Genomic DNA, 23052 nt, shown 5'->3' with positions numbered 1-23052 from the left:
GCAAGATGCAAGTTATTAAAAAATGTTCTGTTTGCAGCTGTCTTATTGGCATCACCTGTAATTCTGCAAAATTAGTTTCAGTTTTGCAGTCTGCAAAGCAAAACCATGCTTTCACTGTCTGGCCTATATAGATCTTTCTTGGCAGACGCAATAGCTTATGGTTTAGATTATTTATTTTATATGGTGTAGCAGCACTTAGCAGCTGCAAACAAGAACTCAGCCTCAATGTGCTATATGCATGCATACTTACTTTCATTAAGCTGCAAGTACAGGGATGCAATTTCACAAAAGTACAGGGTCAAAAAAGTGAAGAAATGGCAATGAATGACCAGAAAGGCAGAGGACAGAGCTACAGTAAGTTCTGTGAAGAGTGGCAATAGGGGCCTGAAAAGGGTGCCGGGCCTGAAAAGGGTGCCGCTCTGGGCACATCTATTCTGTTAGAGGGGTAGAGAGTGGGTTCAGGCACACACTCCTATTTGTGGACTCTGGTCACCTGCACTGTTTAATCCAAGCATCTCTTTGCAAGACACACCTGCTGTAGGAGTTAAGATTAAAAAAACGTAGGTGCCAGTCGCTTGGTGTCACTTAATCTCAGATCTAGTTAAATAAGATCTTTAATTTCATTGTGTGGTCATAGCCCGTGAGCAGTGTAACAGGTCAGTCCCTCAGAGAGGTCAGCCCTCAATGCTGTCTAACTCTAGCTGGAAATAACCATTCTGACAGAAACTGTGATTTCTGGCAGAGGGTCTTACTGAATAACTTGCTAGACCTTTCACTAAATAACTATGGATGGTTCCCGAGACCTGGCAAAGGTGAAGTCTCTACTGAAGGCTGTAGTGCAGTAGAGAGATCCTCAATTCTAAAAATAAACTGAGCGCAGATCGAGAAAAAGCACAGCTACGGCAGCAAGAAGCTCAGTGGGGGCTTATTTCTGTTGTTTCTTGATCTGATCAATTTGACGTAGTGCTTCAAATGTCAGCTAAAAATATTCAGAAGTAGTGAGAGTCAGTATCAAACACGTGATGTTAACTAATGTTGCCGTCTTTCAGGAGCTTCTAGCTGAGTTGTTGGAAGCCCAGAAAAAGGCACAAGAAAATAGGAATTGCAAAGAAGTCAGAGATGTGTTCCTAATATATCATGCACATGACGCAGAGCAACCATGTTCCAAGTAATGAGCACATCACATGATCACAACTGCAAAAACCCCTTTGAGCCAAATCCATTGCAGATGAAATTCTGTTCTTGTCAGTGGAGCTATATCAAGAATGAAACTAACTCTTCAGTTTTCAGGGGAACTTGAAAAAGCACTCACTGACATAAAGCTCTTGGAAAAAACCCTTAATGCTATCTATTTCAAGTCTTCTGCCTATGACTTACCATAGCAAATACCTATTCTTGAACTCTATTGCCTCAAAAATCTTTCTCAAGTGGCACCCCTTTGTGCCTAACAACCCTAAACTTCCCAAAACAAACAGAAAATTTTTCTATATCAAAGTATCTACAGAGCTCTAATAATAAGCCTTTACAAATGAAAGATATTTGCTCTCACAGGCTAAGGGATCTCGCCTCTAGATACTATTTGTGTAGAAATTGTATGTACTTGGGAAGTAGGAGTATAGGTGAAAATTTCCATTAAATCTGTCACACTGGTCGTAAAGCTATTGAATACCTCTTACATTCAGTTTTGTGTTAGGGCAAATCACAAAAAAATTTTCTTCTAAACTTGCTTTTTCTGAGAGCACATCCTGATAAGAAGGAGATGATAAAAAAATGCATGCATAGATGCTGCAGTATGCAAAACAGTGTCAGGATTCATGACCTGGCTACAGGCAAATTTTATGCACTTGTGGAACACTGCTGTCAGTAAAACACAAGTGCCTCCCAAATTTAGCCATCTCTTGAATAGGGGTGAAAGGCGCCAGACTTTGTGGTTATGTGCCTACAAGAGCTCTCCAAAAAGGGTAGGTGCCCTTGGCATGGTTTTCAGTAAGAAAGATGTCCATCACAAGGAACAAAAGAAGAACGATGCAATGGTTCCCTAGTGTCTTCTTCAGGGTAGGAGGGGTCATGCAAAGCACACAAGACTGTTGTTGCAAGTTATTCTTGAGGGCAAATAGCCTTTTGGGGAAATATGAAGTACAGAAAATCCTCCTTCGAACTTTGCCTTTCCTTTTGCCAAATCCTTCTGGGGCCCTAATCCTGACTTCCTTGTTCAGGAAAGCCTGGGCTAACAGAAATTCCTGCTCTGAGTCACCCTTACGTGTGATGCTTTGCTTTATAAATGCCCAGATTAAGCTGATGGAACCACAATGTAGAATTTCAACATACTTTAACTCTCCCATTATTGTGTCTATTTGGATTTAGTTAACGCAGTATTTATATTTTCATCTCGCTCAGGGTAACTTTACGTCCTTCCCCAACTGCAACCACAATCTCTGTCTGTCTTTTGTGGTTTAACTTGAAAATGTCATAAATCAAGCAAGAAAGTAATCTTTATGAGGATTAGAATTAGATTCCCCTTACATTTTATGAGTTACTTCCTTTCGGTTTCAAGTTTCCAACACAATTCAAAATCAGTGGAGCTTGCATGGATTCTCTGCAAGAGAAACTTTGCTGCAGGGTAATTTTAAAACATCAACCCTCAGCTAAAGTTTCATATGGATAATCTGTAAAAATATAGTTCTGTTACATAAATATCCCTGTTAGAAAGACATGGCTTTGCTTTGATTTTGGGGAGAGCTATATTTAGACTACAACAGACAAATGGACATACAAGTAGACTGAAACAAAACCCCAATATTCTTCAAGTGAGAAGATTCAGTCTTATTGCCATTTATATCAGTCCTCAAGCTTCTGACATAGAAAGAGAAATGTTAAGCTTTTCTGCTTGCCTCATTTCTGAAACATTTAGTGGATGGATGTATTTTAGTTTTGTATTAGGTACTAAGGGCGCCTACAGCCTCTGGAATAACCTTTACCAAATTCAGGGACGATTTTTTTGCTCCTCTTCATACTCACTGGCTCATGGCACACTGAACGGAAAGCTCACTTGGAAATTCAGTAACACCAGGTTTTCATCCGAGCTGTAACGATAAGCAAAGGTGACAGCTGCTTAGTGCCTTTTTGACAGGAATGGTGATTCCTTTCCCTTCAATTGACAAAAGATGACAAATAAAACATTAAAGAGTATACTGAAAATCAAACAGTAAAAAATCAGAAGAGGACTGTGTTATTTCTTTGCCGTGGAAGAGTAACAATAGAGATGTGTCTACTTTCTTTTTGGGGGACTACTAAATAAAACTGATGTGTTCCCTCTCTTAGATGTATTCTCTTCCTGTTGTCGATATCAAGTGCACCTGTGAAAAAGACTGAAAAGCCTGTGAGCCAACTGAAAACCAGAATTACCATTTTATAAAAAGTTTTGTGATTTGTTTTGTGATTTGAGATGGAAAAATAAATCTCAAAACATACAATGCAGCAGAAAGCCTCCAAAACACATTCTGTTTCATCATTTTTGGTTCACTACCTGTCAAAGCACTACTGTGTAGAATAAAAAGGTCTTAATTCATAAATTCGTTGACATTGCTATACTTTTGGAAAGACACCCTTCCAGCTGAAGAATGTAGGATGGCATGTTTCAGATTACAGGAAAAACAAACTGAAATGCAATTTCAACTCAATTGCAAACACCCAGAATGAAGCAAAATAAAAGTACAAATCTTATTGTAAGCACTTAGAGAAATCATATTAACAGCTTTTAATTGATGCAAATGTGGCCAAAGAATGTATTTTGTTTTTTCTCAAAAGACTGCATTTTTTGAAAAAGAATTTTTTTTTTACTTGCTCAGTTTAATACTATTACAAAGCAGTAACAAGAGCTAAAGGGTTAAGATAGTTTATGTCTACCTAAATGTAGCTAAAACTGGTGAAAACTTAGGGATCCTCAGTGTGCAGTGATTCAAACCCTCCTGGACTCTCTGTATTGCTAGTGAGATGAAAGAATATTAGACAAGCACAGAAAACAGACACTTAATTTCTATTATAGACTGAGTATGAGGAGAAGAAGGAGCCAGAAAGGCAAGGAGTCAGGAGCTAGTCATCTTGAGTTGTGGGAAAAGTGACAAACACTTTGATATTTAGATAAAGTGTTTTAATATGAGGAACAAGAAGAAAAAGTGCCCTTTTGTAACACATCTCAGTTATTGTTCCTAAAGCATCATTGATGCAATTCAGAGAAACACTTCTGCAAATGTTCAAGTTCATCAAAGTGAGGCATGTAAATGAGTGCATCTATGCTTGTGTGTTCCTTAGACTGAACATGGGCTTTACTGAAAGAAGCTGCAGGTTTTGTCTGGATGGTTCTTTCTCACCCTTGCAATAAACTTTTATGCAAATTTTAGCTTGCAGGGTTACATTTGTACATCTCTAAAAGCCAAGGGTTTGGTTCACTCAGTCAAGATCTGAACCTAAGAAGTCTTCTAAGAAAATTCTTTGTATTGGGCCTTCCCTGTTCTTTTTGCTGATGTCTTTTATTTGTTTCTGTTGTTTTGTTCTGAGTATCATTTTTGCAATGATCGGAAACTGTTGCTGAGCTTGTAGTTATCGCAAAGGCATTGTTTCACACTAGGCTTTAGCTTATCTTCTTTTAAGAATAAGTACATTTGGGAAATGAGACTTCTACCCTTTGTGCACTTGTATGTACAAGTATTTCTGAGCAAACAAAACAAATCTGAAAACATCTAACTAGCTGCAATATTCCTGACCTTCTATGTCATTTAGCTTTAGAAAAATAAAACTGTTCTTTATTTCTTATTTTTCACCAAAGATTATTCAGATAAAGGACACAAGAAAAGCATATGTATGCCTTCACTGCAAAAGATGGCATATTTTTTACAATGGAGGAGTTACTGTATAATCTCTATATTAATCAAAAACACTTGCGGAGACAAACTTCAGTCTTTATCTTAGTACACCTAGTCAAAGTAAACCCTATGGTGGTTATAGCTCTGACCTCAAATAGTTAGGGCAAGGTAAAACAAGAGTGTCTTCTCTCCACAAGGATTTCACATTGAGAGGTAAAAAACCCCTCTTTTTTCAGTAAAAAAAAAGGTAGAAGTATTACCAGCTTTAGTGTAGTGGAGGGGTACCTGCCTGTTGAGCTTGTTAGCTCTATCAATCTAGACAAAAGCAGCTTTATTCAAAAGTGAAGAAAAATAATCCTATCATTTCTGCCTATTAGAGAGTGCTTCTCTTCTCCAGCATCAGAGAGTACAAGTGGGCAGTTTCCAAGATTCAGCCAAAGAAGTCTTCCTAAGTGTGAAATTCACTCTTAGTAAGTGAATTAGTGAATTGTTATGCATATACATACATTGTTATATATTGCATGTATATGCAATACACGGGTGAGAGGCAAAGAAACATCACAAGGAAATATTGTACCGATTCTTCAGAACTAGCGAAGTAGTAAAATTAACTGTATATAGCTACCTTTACACTTCCTGTGTCTGTCCTGGACTATGCAGCTTTGCTGATAGTTGAATTTTAGTTAACTTGAGCCTTCACCTTTGCTAACCATAAATTATCAAAATCAGGATTCTGTTCTGGTGTTAGCAACGTTCATACTAATTTAGATAAAGTTTGCATAAGGTTTGCATAAACACAGCCACTGTCATCTGTGTCAATAATCCTGTTCAGAGTGAAACTAGTCAATGTGGCCTTTAAAAAGTTCATTTCTGCAGTAGTCAGGTTTATGGAAATAGTAAGGGTGTGGGCCAGTATTGACAAAAACCTCTCACATCGGAAGCGCGGTTCTATGACTTTGAGTGCTAGTTACACTACAAAATGAAGCAGTTTGCAGTTTTCTTTATTGGTGTGCAATATAGTCAGCTTTTAAAAATTCTGTGAGCAAAACCTTAAGTCAGTTGAAACCCAACTTGTATAACTCCACTGATAGATTTTCTAGGCTGGTTTAAATTTCAGTCAGAGTGAGCATCCTAAACCGGATTTAAAGAAGTTCCAGTTTATGGGCTAATAACTAGAATATTATATATATGTTGGTCTTTCCTACATACACAGACTTTGTAAGCTTAATTTTTTCAAGCCCAATACTTATAAAAGGATTAGGAAAGCTAAGGCAACCCCTTTTAAGAATTCAAAGTAACAGCCCACGAATTCATTCTACAGGACTTTTGCACTCCTCTGTGGTCACTGCCCATGTGCATGCTCTTATTTCCCAACAGCACAAGGTAACTTGCCTCTTGGTGAAATAATGCTATCTTGCATGTATCATGGAGGAAGAGCGTGCATGCAAGCAGTTACTGAAATATTGCTGATGCCTGGTGGGGAACCTTGATTTCATTCAACCACAGTTTTTGTCAGATGGTGCACGGCCATGGATAACCAGCTCACAAAGCTCCTTTTAACCACGCTGGTGGACATCCTGGGTGGTGTGACGTTATCCTGTGCCAGAGGGCTCTTCTGCAGGTAGCTTGCCCCTAAACTATTATTATACAATGTTGAGTTATATCAAGATGATGAAGATTTATGTTTGTATAGAACTTTGACCACAGAAAGTGCCCAATCAAGTCTAAATTTAAATAGCACATGAACTGATTTCCTTCATAACTTTAAATCTTTCAAATATTGTCTATGTCCAGGATTGACAGACAATGGCTTCCCGTCTGCAGTTACTTCCTATTACAAGTAATTGCCTCACATAGCTGTTGTGAAAGTCAGAGGAAAAAGTGTAGTCGATCATTTTCCTTCTGACCTCAAATGCCAGGAAAAGAAGTAACAGTTTGTTTGCACAAGGTTTTTTGTGGTAGACAATATTACAGATTCCCAACAGAGAATCCCTCAATCTTCAGAAAACTCTATGGTCTTACATTGAATCTGTATGGTCTAATTGGCATTTTACATATGTGTGTGTATATATATATTCTTTTTTGAAATCTGTACTTTTTATCTTTTCATCTCACTTTTCTGTGAAACTCTTTTTGAACGTTTCCTCTCCTGTTCAGTCCACAAAGGAATTGAGGTAGAGCTGTGTGTGTGTTTTTGAAGATTATCTTTAGAGATTAAAAAAAAAAAGAAAAAGAAAAAAAAAAAGCTCGCACATTGCTTTTTCTTGCACTTGCACTATGGATATGACAGTCTGTAGCTGTTGATCGATTTAACATATGATGGAGTCCATAAACAGGACAGTCAACCAAGTTTTGCAGGTGCAGCTGAAAGGATAATTTGGCATGATAATTGGGAAATGTTTTGAGAAAAGAATGTAGGGTAATTCTAACATTCATGTAACGTACTAGGGCCAGAAATTGGAAACAGTATTTTTAGGGGTGAATCAAAGAACTTGGCTGAGCATGTAGGCTGTCTTCAGATAGGCCTTCTTCCACTACTTCCACTAGTTGGTCTCAGTATGTACAAAACCTCTTACTACCTCCTAGGTAAATACACGTTTCAAAAAGCCCACACTGGATCCATAACAACTGCTGACTTGTAAATACAGACTGAATTATTGTTCCTCTTGTTAACTAAGATCTATATGAATATACAACTCTTCTTCCAGAGCAGTAGCATTAAGTAGCAGGGTTTGGGTATAGCTGCCACCTTTCTTGCCCAGTCTTTGCTACAGCCATGGATTTAGCATCCATAGAAATCCAAGTGTCTATTTTAGGATGAGTTGGAAAGTGTGGATGCCACTGACTGTACTGGGTGGATCTCCAGTGACTGTAACAGGCTCATATGTAGTCACTTCCATTGTAAATGCAGGTGTTTGAAGCTGAATCCAGCCCATTTTAAACATCCTGTTGATTCAGATCCTGGTTTCCTGGAGGCCTGTAATTGCCTGGATTCTGTCAAAATCTGAACTAGTCCACTAAAACGTAATTCACACTTGGACCACTAAATTTCCACTTTAAAATGACCAGGCCAACTTCCATGTGAAAATGAACTGGCACAGAATAGGACTAAATGCATGATTTTACCTGCATCTGTCTTCTTCCACCTGTGTGTCAAAACCTACAGTCAGTTTTACCCGATCGTAAAACTGTTTGTGTAGCAAAGATGCCACAGCTGGGACTCAGAATGAGAATTATTTTGTCTTCTGTTTGTCCTGTTGCTGTACTTGCTCAGCACATCTCATTTAGCCTTTATTGACAGCCCACCTACAGGACTGACTGCTCTGATCTCTCCCCAGATGCCTTCTGCAATGTACTGGCAGTGAACTCCTGGCAGACTGGGCATTCTGCTGGCTCACACATCAGTTCTAGAAGTGATTCTCACATCAGCACTAGTGAAAACAGTCTTGGCTGAAAAATACACGAGCTCTGTAGGAGCTAAAATGACAAGTACTTGGCAGTTTTCTCCCATATCTGATTCTCTGCTCCTGAAAGGGCAGAAGAGCTACAGGTACAGAAAGAATGAGCCTTTCTTCTTGTCAAAGTGTGCCTCTTACTGGAAGGCTTTGATACAAAAAATGGGCTGCTGGAAGATCTTTTGTGTGGCTAGAACTGATATTGTGTCCACTCATTCCCCTGGACCCACTGTCAATACTCACTGAAAATAGGTGACTACATGTATTCAGCAGGAGAGGTGTGCCTGGGCTGACGAAGGGCCAGTAGGCAGCAATGTATGCAATCCAAGGCAGTGAGAAACGTGTGAGTTTTGTGGTTGTCTCCTCGTTCCCTAGTGCTGTGGACAATGCTTCCCAGCCTTGCCTGAAGGGACCAGTGGTTGGGTCTCACCTCGGGTGATCTCCATGAGAAATCTTACTCTGTCACGACTCTTTCCTTTGCACAGTTTCTCCTGCTGCTTATTGTCACAGCTGAGAGTGCGAACCCTCAGTCGTATCTGTTCTACTGAGCTGTATCACTGTATTTTTCCTGAGTGATGTTCAGTTGCCCGTGTATATGGTCTTACAAATGGTTGTGATTCTCTGCTAGAGAAAGTGTCTTCATTTTTTCAACGTTACCATCAGCAGTCAATAGTATTCAAGCTACAATCATGCGGTACCCTGGCTTATTCTGCCTTTTAATTATGGTCATATAATGATCAGGGCATGTGTCACTGGGATATCCATGCATCGCCTGGATCTACCTTGAGAGGAGCAACTTAGGGCACATGCAGTACCGCCATGGAGCCCAGATGGTATGACCAGGATTCATTTATCTCAGGACCAGTCCTGCAGATCTGGTATTCATGCAACTCCCAGTGAAGTCTGAGGCAGGTCTGTGTGCTACGTGCACAGCACCTCAGAGCTCTTTGCTCGATAGGCAGAAGCCAGCTCATCCTGTCCGAGCTCATGCAAGCTCACGTCGTTCACATGCTGAAAGAACTGAAAGTTGGTTTCTCTGCAAAAACTCACGGCTTATGTTGAGCATCGATAACTGCAGCTGCACTGCTCGTGGCTGCCACAGGGCACAGTATAAATTCACACGTGCCTGAATGGTGCTGAACAGATCTACCCAAAGGCACAGTGCACAGGTACCAGGAACCTCAGAAACAGCTAACTACAGGAGCAGATATACTGTATGACCTAGTTTTAAAAGCAGTCTGGTATGTGCACACAAAGGAAAAAGAAAGGGCCAGCGTTATTATTATTTTTGCCCTGACTTACCACTTAACACTTTTTTCCTGACTTCTTTTCAGTTTGGCAATTTGTTGCGAGTTGGAGGTATGACTGGTAACACACAAGAAGTGGATATTATAAAATGGGAAAAAAACAAAAAAGATTTCTAACAAAAGCTTCACCTCTTGTTCAGTTTCTTTGTGACTACTTGAGCTATCAAACTAATACAAAGAGATACAACAGAAATAGCACCCTGAAACCGCATCTGCTATCATTTCATTCTTCTGAAGGTCCTCGAGTGCAGGTGAGACAAGCAAGTTGAAGTTCAGCCCTTCAGCTGAACCAAACTGCAAGTGCCCTCATATTCAGGCTTTGGTCTTCCTCTCAAGTCCTCACTGCACTTAGGTAACTTAAATCCATAAATAAGACAAAAATTGGATTCTATCCTTGTCTAACATACTCTTTCTGCACTGACAAGTATATAAGTGCCCTAATTATAGTCAAGATATATGTTGATATATTAGTATATGAATGTTACCTATGAAATAATCACAGGCAGAAGTCAAACGTGTTCTGCAGCTGGTTTTGTTGGAGGAGGTAGTCTCTGCTCTTATCAACAGACAATACATTGCAACAGCTTGTTATTGGCTTTACTTGAGTTCCTCTTTATTGCTAGCAAAATGCCCTGAGATATCTGGGTCATCGCTGCTCTGGAAATCATTACTGGAATCTTGCCATCTTGAGAAAAAATAATGAAAGTGAAGATGCTGTGCTTTGAAGGGTGTTATTTATTGATCTGTGCACTAAAAATTAGTGTCTTAACTGTAATTTTTATGACCTTGGCATTTAGCTCTGACTTAATAGAGCGAATTCTGGTTATTCCATTTGTGAACAGTCTGTATCTCACAATCTCTTCTACTATATATATCTGTGGTCTGCTGTTCTTAAGCATATGGGCAAGCAAACATATTCTTGCAATGTAAGCAAAGGTGTGAATCCATATCTCATCACCCACTCCATGTATCTGATCTCACTCGTACAGACAAAGGAAGTTGCTTACCCCTCTGGGATAAAGTTTTGCAAAATGGCTCCAGGTTACCACATGAGAAAGTGTATTCATTACTATACCATAGGACATACTATACTACAGCTAATATACTACCACCTTGTGCCCTATTTTGTCTCTGCCATGAGTTGTCTGCTTGCTCACATGCTTAAGGTAAATAAACACAGCCGAGATATTTTAAATGGTGACCACATGCAAGCAGCGCAGGCCGGTATGAGGTGAGAGCAGCCTTAGCGTGATTCTGATGCAGGCAGCACCTCAGGACAGGGTACACCAGCAAAGTAAAGGAGAGCTGGTAAGCCATCGTGAGGACAGGTAAGCATTCTTATTTATCCAACTTATAAAATGAATATTATGTATGAGATATTATTATGATAATATACTGATGTAATATTTTATATTAAACATCATTTATACGATGTATGTATGTTATAAATATTTTTTTCACTGGTACCACAAACTGAAATACCTATAAACCCCATAATCAACCCCTCAAGTGCTAGACTTTCTTTTTTATCAGATGATGGTTTAGCCTGTGTTACTGATTCATCGTATATATGTGTGCGTGTGTACATATATATGTGCGCGATATTATATATCTTATATTATATTGTATGACCATATATAATAATATATGATATTATTTTCTTGTTTCATAGTATAGATAGAGTTGATAACATTCTTCTGTTTTTAAACTTTCTTAGTTTAAGTGAAATTTCAGCTATTTGGATATTAAGTGTTAGTAGGATAAACCTTTAAATGAAAGGAAAGCAATCCTACAGTAGAGGAGCTCCACGTCCTAATGTAAAAAGTGCTCAGACTAAATTTAAAGTTTGAGTTTCACAGGTCCAAAACACTATGAAGAAAAATGTTGGCTCCAGAGCTTAGCCGGTCTTAAAGAGAATTTTCTTTTAAGGTGACACCTACAATTCAACCACCTGGAAAAGTATACTAACTCTGTGAAATGCAGTACAAGGACAAATGCACAAAACTGCATTAGTTTTTAAAAATTTGCTTAGCTTAGCCCCTAGACTGGAGAACTTAGAATTTTTAAGGTTTTATCGTAAAACAAATCCACATATTTTCAATGCAAGCTTTAGGTGATTCCAAACATAGCTATACACATAAGGTCTGGTGTGACTCAGTTTTCAGTCAGGTGCCACACACTGTGGCAGCTAATTAATTGCCCTTAAGTAATCATCTCCTGGCTGTGGATCAAACTATTGAGGTTTAGCTGAGGTCTAGCTGAGGCTGGGGTCTGACCTCAAGCAAAATATACGGCTTTATCAGAGGAAGAAGGGGGCCCCTGGGTGGCATGAGCTCTCAAAATGAGTCTACAGGGCAGAGAAGAACTTGACTGTGGTGAGAATTCAGGTGTGGGAAAAGGAAACACAATATTCTTACTCTCTGGCACTTGAAAATGACAAAACAAACACTCTTCCCTTCACCTGAATAGTTTAAAAGGAAAAGGAAACTAAACTCCTCATGTTCTGCTAAAACCTACTAACACAATAAAATCAATGCAATAATCTGGCAGAAAAGAAATACGCTTGAAGAAACTTGCAAGCACACCATAAAGGAGCAGTCCCACCATGGACAAGCAGTCCCTGCCATTCTGAGGAGAACGGACATTTACTGACAGAGGAACGGCAAGCTGGAGAAAAAGCTCCTACAGATGGGAGGTCCTTCAGTGGCACAGATTAAAATATCACCTGATAAAAAAGAGAGGAATTCTAGCCCTTGGGGAGCTGATTATGGGCTTTATAGATATTTCCATTTGTGTGAAAACTGCCCGTTGGAGCTGAAGACTGTGAAACTAATGGGATATATAAAGGCAAACTCTAAGGTAGTTTTGAAGACTGGTACAATTATGCTCCAATAAGATACTAATAACAATAGAGCAGTAGGAGACAGTTCTTTGGAGGCAAAATTTGGGTTGTTAGGAGCCCTAGAGACCTCTAAGTGTCGTGCTCTGAAATAGTACTGCTTTCCTGCAGCTTCAGTGTGTGACCTGAAAATAGATGCATATGAAAATGGTATAAATGTACTAAGAATAAAGCAAATGTTTGGTGCAGATAGTGCCTCTTCAGGAAAACATGGTTTGACCTAAACCAAAAGAGTGCAAGGCTTCTGTTACTAAAAGTTAAGGTTATAGTTTTTAAACTAAAGACTAGAGGAAGCCAACTGGCACAGAAAAGCATATAGTTCAGGATGACACACACTTAGGGGTGGGAATGTTATTAAATCCTCTGTATTCTTAGAAAAAAGGACAGGAAGAGGTATTAATAAAGTCCAGGAAGGAACCGGACAAACAGTTTCTACGTGTGAAGTGTATGAAGCAGATCACATAAAACAGTCAGCCAGAAAAAAAACCCAGATATTTGTGTCTCTACAGATACGTAAAAAGTATAAAAATGCTGAGGCTGATTGCCCTGGTTTTCAGCTGGGAATCTGACCTAATTTAGGCATCTGAGAAGTCTGATGAAAGAAAGTAGCTGTTGGAAACGGTATGACCAGGGCGCACACTGATACAGCGCTGCCAAAACAGGCCGTGTGAGTGAAGGATCGGTACTATTGTCTTACAGGAAGCTTTGTGTCACATCCAGTAAACAACTCAGCTTCATCGACAAATGAGACAGAATTTCCATGGGCTGAAGGCTGTAACTGCAGGACTGTATCATCAATCACATAAGGAGGATGGTAGATGTGGCAGCGATGTGCTTGGGATAGAAAAACAGCTGTCAGAGCAAACAACACGGAAATAAAAAAACCCTTCCAATACCCCTAAACAAACTGGGCAAATCTGCCAAGATGTGATGTGTGTGTTCAGGCACCACAAGTGTGACTCCTCGTGGAAACCACCCGTTCAAGGATCCAGAGGGGAGCTCCTCGCAAGATGAGGAGAAGCAGCTCTTGACTCAGGCCTGTTATCCTGGGCCTCCACAGCAGCAGGAGCACCGACCTGGGGTCTCCTGCTCCCTCCCCAGGACACCCAAGAGCTTTGGCCTGTAGCCTATCACAAATAAATGTCTACAACTTCAGCTGCTTAATTAAAAAAATAGTATTCTATGTCTGTGTGTGAGGTTTGACCCTACCTGTGTTTAGTGGACATATCTAAGGAGACAGAGTTTCTCCTTTGCTTTTTTTTTCTGCATCCTTAAAGTGCTTGGCTGGAAGATACATACCAGGTTGTCCCAGCCATTGCTTTGGGCCATTGACACAAGCAGCGCTGGATAATGGCAAAGCCCAGCAGAGAGGGGAGCCTACTGGTGAGCCTGGCCCTTTGCTACATGGGTACAGAATTAGGTCTTGGAGAAGTACTAAAGGAAATTCTGATATCACTGAAGAATCCCTTTTCTTCTTAAAAACACCTTCTCCTGTCCCCAAAAGAGCATCTGCTCTGACTGAAGGTAGAGAGGGCCCTTAGTTGGTACTCTGAGTGTTGCTTGGTACTAATAAACCACATGCACTTGGGGCCGTTCTCTGCTGTGGAGGTCGGCTGGCCAGGGACAGCATCTGCCCACACCACCAGGCTTCTTCAGCAGGGCGATGGCATGCAGCCTGCCTGCTCGCAATGGTCCTGGCTGCTGAACCATGCTTGGGAGCCAGTGGGGAGAAGTCAGCTAGCACAAACCATATCTGCACCAGGGAGCCTTCTTGTGAGCTAACGGTGCAGAGAAGCACGTTCCAGCGAACAAAAACTTTCTCTGGAGCTGATTAATCTATTAGCATCGACATAGCATAAAACCACAACTTGTTGGCCCCAAAGAAATGCATAATACATGGAAATATCTGATAAGAAATGAGACTTGGTAGAAAACAGCAGGCTTGAAACCCGGGCTCTCGTGAGGGCTTCCCTCTCGAAAGGTTTTGGTTCCCTTTTTCACTCTCTTATAGTGCCATAGATCTCGAAGGAGAATTGCTGCTGGGAGCTCCTTCACTGGCAGGCACCCGATGCTTTGGCAATGGCTGAAATGTGATTGCAGCCCCCACAGCAGCCACCTTCTCTTCTGAAACCCTAAGGATGCCCTCAGCTTCCTCGGAATAGAGACGAGCTGGTGCTTTTGAAAACACAACCTGTGCCCCTGCCCGCTGTGAAGGAAGATCAGCATCAACTACTTTCTCACTTCTCTTTTTGAGAATAGTGGAGGTCATTTAATTTTTGCTGCTACTTCTTAGTTCCCAGCTCTGTTTTGGGACCTATGGCTCGTGCTTTCTCATGGGAAGTTCAGGGGTTCGGGGCTATCTCAGGGTTTTCCCACAGACCTGCCAAGCCTATGCTCTCCCCAGCCCTGCTGAAACCACCTGCGGCTGGGGCACAGTTTCTGCACGTGCACATGGTGGCCAGCCTGCCTCTCTGTGCGGCATCAGCCAGGCAGTGGAGAGGTCCGGCGGGGCATGTGAGATGGAGTCACAGATGCCTGTGACAGTCACTTAGCGTTACAGCCCACAGGGGGTTTAATGTGGTTTGGCAAGCAAATGATGGAAAAAGCCTGTGTTTTGAAACTCATTCAGGGAGCTGAAGGAAACAGGTCCAAGTCCTTTTTATTTTAACATCTCAGCAAGTCTTTTATAAAAACACAAAGGCAATGTAAATTCCAGGAGAGCAGCTTTAGTATCCTTTCTTTTTCTATGTGTGTTTTGCTGTCTCTTGCTCTGCCGCATTGTCATACACGTATACAGAGAGGGAGACAGGAAGAAAAGGAAAGCAGAGTTTTAAGCTTTAAAATAAATCCATTTTCTTGAGGATTGGGGTTTAGTAAAGGTTGTGCATTACATTTTCATAACAGAGCCTGGAAAGGCAAAATAAATTCTCACAACCCCTTCTGACACCAGCCAGCCAGCCATGCAGGTAAGCAAAGCCATAGTGCTCTAACATCTCAGATACCAAAGATAAGTGTGCAGTGATAAAAGATATTTCATCACATGATATGGGGAAAGTTTTGTACCAGTTAGGACTAGCTGCTCAGTGCAGGTTCCTCTTTCAATTCTCTGAAACTCTTTAAAAAAAAATTACACAAACACAAAAAAACACATTTCAAAAGCGGTTTCCTCAGTTCAAACCTTCCACCACTCCCACACCATCTCTATAGATGTTACCTCTAAGACGTACTATAAACTACACATAAAAGTTTCTTGTGTTTGCACTGCATAGACTGATAGTTTTTAGAGCATTATAAACTACCCTACACAAAAAAACAAGGCTTGTTATTTAGTTTTGTCTACCTGTTTCTTTAATGTAAAAGAAATTTATCCTTTTTCTACCAAGACTAGTAGAAAGAGAAGACACCTAGCAAGTCATCACATAAAACCTATCCTTTCTTTGTAAAGGTTATACAATCACAACAGGAAATATTTTGAAATGGTCACACTAATCACAAGACAGACTAGTTTTTAGGCTGAACATGTGTTTATACTAGTCTCCTATTTTTAGGTCACATCACATGCCAACTCCTTGCCATTGCCATTCGTATTTTAGTTATAGATGAAACAATAAATTTTGTAGTCTTCCAGAATAATAGGATTATACTTCATTCTTGCTTTGTTCTTACTTGCTATACTCAAATTCATAATCTGACAGAAGCAAAGAGTGACAACTAGCTAGTTTACATTTAATTAAATGTCTGGCTTTTCTTTGCCTTGTAGTTATTGCCCTTTTTGTCTTGTTTCTTTAAGCACCTGCAGCAAAACAATATTTGGGAAAGATGCTAATTTTGGCCTAAGTCCTCAAAAGGAATTAGGCATCCAAATATTTTTGAGGAATCAGTCCTTAGCAGTAGCATTCCTGACTGGTTTCCGTGCACCTTTCTGCAAAAGCAAAAGCAAAAGCAAGCTTGTCTCCTGCTACAAAAACTGTCAATGAAAAAGTAGCAACAATGCTTTGACCAGGATGTCAGTGACCTCTGCAATAGCACGATAACCAAAACACTATGACTTTCTAGATTGGAGTAAGGACCCACCTTATTGAACATCCCTGTGTAAAAGGATGGCTCTGGCACTCCAAGAGCACTTCCAAAGTGCTGGGCTGAGGACAACACCCACAACGAGCTTCCTCATTATCACTCCTGCAGAAAGCCATGTCAATAAGGAGATGAAAATGTTATCGACTTCTCTATATCTTTTTGTGAAAAGCCTCCTTGCAATAACAAGAGGTAGATGATTAAGAAGCAGGACTCTTCTGAGAGTTGACAAGACTGTAGGTGTGTCCTTGAGGATGATAACCAGATCGTCTTCAATTCCAGTGCTCTCTCTTTCACTTGCTTGATGCCTTTTAAAAACTCACTTTCCTACTCTGATTTAATTTTCCTTTTTTTTATAATACTAATATATTCGCACTGCTCAGTTACCTCGCTGATGATGGCTTAAGAAATATTAGTGTCTTGCTTTGGAAATGCTCCAAGTGTTATAAGGAGAACAAGCAGCTTTTGCAATTGCCAGCACAGCACCTGCTTTTATTTAACAGAAGAAGCAATCTGTAAAAACCATATTTGCATGCTTACTCTAAGATGAAAACTGTGTCATAATACGCTACCCATTTACTTAGAAGATTTTCCATTCTTTTCTAGAATGCCTCAAGAAGTTAGATATGTTCTGTATCCAGTTTTACAGAAAGCATTAATCCATTTAATTAACATTAATATACTGGAATCAGTAGACTTGTTCTCATGGCTTATAACTACGTTTTCCCCAGACAAGGCATCAATATCTCATATGCTATAATCTCTGCAAACCTTTCAATGACTTCTTAAAGCAATGCAGTAAGCTTGATTAAATCATTCAAAAGTTATGACAGAAAGCTCTTCAATGAGTGAGTTTTTGCGCCACCTTTTTGAATGTCCAGTTCAAGCCATATTCAAGGGACTGCATTTGTCAAAACTGTTCAGATATGTTTCTTTTTAAATTGAGCACTTTCTTGTACTTTAAATTGTGATATCCAATTAATGAGACTTCCCAATTCAATTATTAAAGTAGAAAATTCTTTCTTTACAGGTAGTGGGTTTTTTTCTGCCCAAATTATAATAATGCAATAATATCCTAATGGCAAAAATCTCCATAACCTTCAAGGTACAATAGGATTTTCTGGTTCTCAAATGTCTGAATACTTCATATTACAAAAGATAGGGTATGACTTTGTACACTGGATTTCTGATGTCTTGTTCTTGTCACTAGTCAAGCTCAAGAAAGGCACAGTTCAGCTGAAAACCAGTTAAAAGAGTTTCTTTAGAAATTGGGTGTAAGAAGAGATTGTGGTTAGTTTTGCTCAATTACAAAAAAAAAAAAAAAAAAACAACAGAGACACAGGAAAGCAACAAGTACCTAGAGGCAGTTAATACAGAATGCAAATCCACGGAGAGAGCCTAGAGCACCCACCATCCACACCTCCTCTACCCCGGGCTGTAGAAACAGAAGGAGACAGAGGCATCTGCCATGGTCCCAGCTGAGATGTCCCATACCTCGTTGGCTCACAATTAGGCATTTTAGAATGAGATCCAGAAAACCAGGACACTGAGCAGCAAGCGAGACAACAGGGAACACCTTCGTCCCTGAGAAAGCTGCAGCTTTCGACACTTTGCTGAGGGTTTCAAGGAGACCATGTATTACAACCATGTATTACAACTGAAATTTCTCCTGGAGCGAGGTGTTTCCATCAGTCTTATCTCACAAAAAATGGAAGGATCCAAACCAGCAACAACAGTACTGTTCACATTTCTCAAATATCACTCAATGGGGATGTGGGAGATATGAATTCATTTCTCTCTTCAGAGTGATGAGATTTGAATCTACACCTCCCACCAAGCAATAAGAGTTGCTATTAGTCACTTCATATAAAACATATAAATTACATTGAAATAGGACTGCAGTTTGGATGTCCTCTTCTCAGGTACTGAACAAAACACTGCAGTTTTTTTTCTCGCCCATGGACTTTATATCCCAGTTGCACCATGCAAACTGGAACAAATTCAGGTGCAAGAGTAAAGATAAGTTGTAGATAAATAACTTCAACGTGGTGCTTAATGCATTTCTGGAAGAACGGTTGGTTCCAATCAGATTGGGTAAACATTCCTAGTCTGTAGAGAATGCTCTAAGCATCCACAGGATTAAAGGGCACATGGCATTGCCACCTTTCTTCTGGCTGTATCCCATGCACGATCTACTCCAGTAAGTGCTTTGACTATTTATGGTATACTGGGTCTTCAAAATGATACAGCACGAGGAACAGTTTTTCCCCACTCCACAACTGTGAATCATTTCAGGCTTTCAGTCTGAGTCGGGTATTAGGATATATGTGCTTCTGAGCACTGAGTGACTGGGCTTCATAGTTTTGATGTTGGGCACCCTTAGCAAAAGCTGAGCAGTTGAAGACCTCAGTCTTGAGTTTCAGCACTTACAGTGATGACAAGAGAGTATTTAGGCTCCTAAAGCCTTTTTTCAATGCTAGCATTAAGGTCAGATATTGGAAATTCCACCTGTGAAGAAATCTTTTCTCCTTTAGTGTGAGGTTGGGGTGAATGCCAACAAGTAGGTCAGGCATATGAACACACAGAGGCCTGATGTTGGGCATATAATGTGAGCCACAAATGCACATTTGCCTTGCTCTGCCTTCTGGGATTGTACCCCTTTTGCAGAAAAATCTCCTTGGCTTATGCAGCTAAATCATCCCTTGTCGAGCGTAGTCCCACCTTGGATGGATTGCCTGCAGTGTCTATTGCAAGCCTCAGTGGCAGTCAAGTAAAAGTACTTGCCTTGACTTCTTTTGTGGCAGTCCCAATGGCTTTTCTCTAGGGCAAAAATCCTGGCAGGTATTTGATACTGTACTGCCACTCAATCAGCTAACCAGTCCTCCCAGAACAGGTATGTCCACAGACATTTTAACTTTTCCCTTGCCAAGCTCCTTCAGAACAGATATCCTGTCCATATATCCTGTCCCAGCAGACTAGGGAAGGCATTCAGCAGACAAAAGCTACCTGGCTCAACTCTGTGTTTTTATAGCATTCTCCCAGACAGAATAGTCTGGATATAAGGGACTTGGGGTGGACGAGGGTGAGTCTGGCAGGTGCGTATGGTGCCTTCACTGCAAATCACCGGGCTGAGTGCTCGTGTTTCTTTCCCTCCTGACAGGCAGGAGTGAAGTAGGGCTGTTTCTTGTTGCACGAACGTGCCTGATTTCCTGGGTTGTTTAGAGAAGGTTGATGAGTCTCGGCTCACAGGCGTATAGATATCTACTTGCTCTGCCTCTTAATGAGGTCCTTTACATATCCCTCCCCCAGGCTAGGATGGGAGAGAACAATATAAAGAGCCTATACTTACACTGACTACATTTACCTACCAGGAGGGGCAATTATACAGGGAGATACCTAGGAAGCTGTTTCTCCCGCTTTAAGGCCAGAGGAAAGACCTTCAGTAAAAATGAAAGCTGGGCTCATGGAGTTACAACGTGGGGCAGGGTGGCCTCAGAGACTAACCTAACTAGGTTCATGGGGCATACATGGAGTAGTTTACACACACCTTCTCACTGCAGCACGAGACCTCATCTATTGCAACATCCTGTCATTGCTGGTATGACTAACTCGTATCAGCGGGTGCGTGGATGCATCACTGTGAAGGACAGGGTTTGAGGAAAGTAGCAGATGATCAGGTCATTTTTAGTGTTGTGTGGTGGCAGATAGCAAACCATCCTGATACTTCCGATGCAGATGTGATGTAGGCTTGTCAAAATAAAACACTATTAGAAGGATGAATGAGAAGACCATAAGATTCTCAGTGGTAAAAGCCTGACAAAACCCCATTCCTACCAAACTGTTGTCACCTCTTCGGCCCCATCTTGTTTTTCTGATGAGAAGCTACCTGAAAATTTGCTTGGATTTCATACTCCCAGTTGTTGGGAAGATGTATGGATCAACTTTTTCATAGACTGTAAACGAAGAAGAAAAGCACAAGTATCTAAGAGATTGTCTATTAAAGAGTTAAGAGGAAGGGAGGAGAAATAAGGAAGTAGTGGTTGAAACAATCTGCTTTTAAGCATACAAAAAGTTAAAAAAGACTTGATAACATTTTAAAGAGAGTGTATAAACAACACAGAAGAGTCCCAAACTAGGTGTTCTTTTTCTGGGGGGCAGGGGTGTTCAGAACTAGTGGAAAATATAATGGGAACTTCAGAAATGGAAACTCTGCACTTTTAGCTAAAGAGCAAGCACAGGTTTCTCACCCACCCAGACTGAAACATGAAGTGAAGGGACTATTTCTAATAATGAGAAGAGAGATTGGTTTCCAAAGCCTTCCAGTGTAGGGCAGCACCATTTTTTCTACCCAGTTATTTAATTTGAGATGTATGAGATCAAAAGTATATAAAACAGAGAAAGTGCAGTAAAGTACTTTACCTTGGGGTTTGCCATGAAAGACAGCTGGACTGTCAGTGTCAAAAAGACAAATACAAACTGATTTGCAAAGAACATTTATATACTCTATAATTCTGATCTAAGAACGCTATGCTGGCTTTTTAAAAATTATACTATACTTGTCTGTCTCTCCACTGGGGAAATACTCTTGTCATTTGTCATCATTGACAGTAGTGATTCAGCAGCAGTACAATCATTGTAGCCCTAACACAGAAAAAAAAGTTCTAACGCTAAAGTCACTGTGTCCTGCAGATGTGTGCTCAAAAAAGTGCTGTCATTTGCAACTGTCTGTACGTAGGGCATTGCCAAAATCTACGTTACAGTGTTTCACCAGTGTGAGTGGTCATGGAAAAGGACTTAGATTAGGGATGGTTTAGGATTAGTTTATTTCATAAGTGAAATAAATGTAAATAAAATTAATTAAAATAAATAAATAGATAAAATTGAAAATATTTCCTCTTGATCTTCAGAGCTATTTAGTCGTTTAATTGCTGCAAACTTGACTTTCTGCTTTTATATAATTTCATTTAACACTTGTGCATGAAACAATAAGACAGCACGTAACAGTCTAAGATTTTTATTCACCAACATCACTGCAAGTTGTCTATCTTCGCTGCCTTTGATGGCTACACATCAAGAGAATTAAGCTTCGGCTCAGATCTCGAAAAAGGAAATAAGCACCCACAAGTCTCTACAGCACATTTCTCCTCCAGAGGAGGAGAGCATTGAGGCATTAATGTTGACACAGAAAGCAGAGACTGAGTCTATTTCAGGGAAGGCTTGGATGTTTGTCTTCTTCCTAAAAGAACATAAACGGGCACAATGGCACTGGGCTGCAGAAACAGAAGGCGAGGGCCAGGACTCTGTGGACCACCATGGGGATAATGTGCACTAAGATGCTGGGCCAGGCAATGCTTTCTATGAGCCAGTCAATAAATACTGTTCACAGAAACAGCGTAGGCTGCTTGGACTTAAAAGTGAAAGACTCTGGTTTTTCAGTACACCTTCTTACCTGACAAATGAGGTTTGTGGGTGGGCATGTGGCCTCATCTGTAGGGGAAGGATGTGATGTGGGAGAATCCAGAAGGGGATGTGGGAGTCCTGGGTGACTGCCAGCCAGAGCAGGCATCAAATGCTTCCACTTTTTCACTTTACCATTAATTTAGAAGCAAGAATATAAACAAAAACCAAACAACTACCGAGCCCAGCTGCTGTTCAGCTTTTTTTGAAAAGGATCTTTGGTATATATTCACAGGTCTTCATTTCCCCTCTCTCCCTCAATAAATGTGAACATGTTGGTTGATTCTAGTCAAATTTGATAAAGGGTGTAGGTCCCAAGATTAACTAAGTTTCTGTGCATTGCATAAAAATATTTGGTGAATTTGATGAAAGCCTGGGGTTTATAATTCCACCTAATGTTTTTTGTTCCTTTCCCTGATTTCTGCAACTGCATATGGTTTTCTGTGTGTCATGGCTGTAATAACTCAGGAGAAGGTTGTAGACATGTGCAATGACAATAATGACAATCTTCACTATATAGTAATCCACTGTAAGTCACAGAATTGTAGGAAAAAAATAGGCTAGTGCTTTTTACTGCCTACAGAACCACTGGAGAGCTTGTTGGTGTTATCTCCCCTTTTGGGAGAGTGTCACTGTGAGTCTCATGCTAACTGCTCAAAATGCCTCTCACCCATCTCTTTTTCAGCCTGGGATCAAAGCAATAAAATTGTAGCTCAGAATAAATGGCAGAGTATTTCATGTTGTTACAAAAACCAGTCTGCAAATCCTACACCAAATCCTGCTTGACTCAACACATGACAGACCCCATTTATGAATTGGCCAAGACCCAGTGAATACATTTATCTTCCATTGAAGGCAACAGGAAGTGAGAGCATTTAGCATTTGGCTCTCTTGGGCCCACAGCTGGGCACAAAAATATCTTCGATATAGAAGTGTGACTTTATTTCTAACGCCTGGCACACTTTGAATTTCTGGCCAGTCCTTTGTGAACAAACCCC

The 23052-nt window shown here is 40.4% G+C and overlaps 1 protein-coding gene across 12 annotated transcripts in view; it reads right to left on the bottom strand.

The window, feature by feature from the left end:
* The window catches only part of P2RY8 (P2Y receptor family member 8), a 57834-nt gene that overhangs the window by 5251 nt on the left and 29531 nt on the right, over positions 1 to 23052 (bottom strand). For 7 of the 12 annotated variants that reach the window (XM_087758899.1, XM_087758898.1, XM_087758896.1 and 4 more), the window contains one exon: positions 3019 to 3083. The exons of 2 other annotated variants lie outside the window; for them this stretch is intronic. The gene's annotated coding sequence lies outside the window, so the exon portion shown is untranslated. Of the gene's footprint in view, positions 1 to 2978; positions 3084 to 16597; positions 16703 to 23052 lie in introns of all 12 variants that reach the window. 3 more of the 12 variants (XM_087758903.1, XM_087758901.1, XM_087758900.1) reach the window with 2 other exon arrangements.

The sequence above is a fragment of the Nipponia nippon genome, unplaced genomic scaffold (assembly GCF_047370975.1).
Source record: "Nipponia nippon isolate SJK-2023a ecotype South Korea unplaced genomic scaffold, ASM4737097v1 scaffold_2, whole genome shotgun sequence".
Lineage (NCBI taxonomy): Eukaryota > Metazoa > Chordata > Aves > Pelecaniformes > Threskiornithidae > Nipponia > Nipponia nippon.
This window is presented reverse-complemented; position numbering and strand designations above follow the sequence as displayed.